General features: G+C 43.2%; 1 non-coding gene across 1 annotated transcript; it reads left to right on the top strand.

The window, feature by feature from the left end:
* The first annotated feature begins 857 nt into the window (after positions 1 to 857).
* Positions 858 to 964, top strand: LOC145123111 (small nucleolar RNA R71). Its single transcript, XR_013714989.1, has one exon. It is a non-coding gene; the product is annotated as a small nucleolar RNA R71 (small nucleolar RNA).
* Positions 965 to 1,199: the final 235 nt, after the last annotated feature.

Genomic DNA, 1,199 nt, shown 5'->3' with positions numbered 1-1,199 from the left:
CTTGCACCAGTTTAGGATCTTCTTGCTGAATAGGGGTCAGAGGAGTTATAATCTTCCCACTCCAAGTTGTCACAATATTTATATATGCACCTTTCGGGTTACTTTCGGTATTACTAGGAAGTCCACCCGGTCTTCTCTCATGCACTTGTTGTGCAAGTTGCCCCAGCTGCTTTTCTATGTTGAGAATAGATGCTTGCTGATTCCTAAGCAAGGCTTGTTGATCTTTCATCATAAGTTGGTGTTCTCTCAACATATTTTGTTGATCTTTAAGTGTAGCATCGGCATCATTGTGTCTTTTTTCGGATGCGGCCACGAATCTTGTAAGCATATCTTCCAAATCTGATTTCTTTTCATGCACCGGTTCCTCCTTTTGATAAAAGCCTCTCTCCTTTTGCTTATACTTTTCTTCCCTTGTCTTTTTGTACTCATCATAAGGTAGTCATTCCTTCTTTCGTTTTCGCCAATTGTCATCAAACCGATCACCACTTGAATAGCACACTTGCACCTTCTGATTCCCGTTCTCGTCAAGATCACAATCTTTAGTTAGGTGGGGCCCCCTACAATTCTCACATCCCACTCTTATGGCGTGGATGGATTGGTCCATCTTTGTCATTCTGCGATCCATGCTTTCCAATTTTGCCATCATTGCTGCCATGTCATCCGTAATGGAATTCACCGCCCCTCGAGTCATGTCATTCCTTGGGTTGTGATATTCTCTAGAATGCTTAGAGAATTCTTCAATTAAAGCCTTTATCACCGGGGGTGCTTTCTTTGTGAGTGGTCCTTGCGAATCAAGGAGTTGCCTAGTTGTCACATTTACTCCATCATAGAAAATGGAGACTTCTTGTTGGCTGTTTAGATCGTGATGTGGGCAATTCCTTAGTAAGCCTTTGTACCTTTCCCACGCCTCATATAGTGACTCCCCAGCTTGTTGTTCAAAATTAGCTATGGCTTTCTTCAACTTGGCTATTTTTGAAGGCGGGCAAAACTGGTCTATGAATTCTTCTTTCATTCTAGCCCATGTAGTGATGGATCCTGCAGGAAGTGATTTCAGCCAATCCTTTGCAGCTCCCTTGAATGTGACAGGTAGCATACGAAGCAAGACAGTGTCGCGAGCCACATTAGGGACATTGAAGTAGTCGGCTATGTCATTGACTTCATCAAGATGCTTGTATGCGTCTTCGTGATCCTTCCCGTAG

This window comes from Lactuca virosa, chromosome 6 (genome assembly GCF_052849685.1).
Source record: "Lactuca virosa cultivar CGN04683 chromosome 6, Lactuca_virosa_CGN04683_v6, whole genome shotgun sequence".
NCBI lineage: Eukaryota > Viridiplantae > Streptophyta > Magnoliopsida > Asterales > Asteraceae > Lactuca > Lactuca virosa.
Note: the sequence above shows the minus strand (reverse complement) of the source record. Positions and strands in the feature narration are given on the sequence as shown.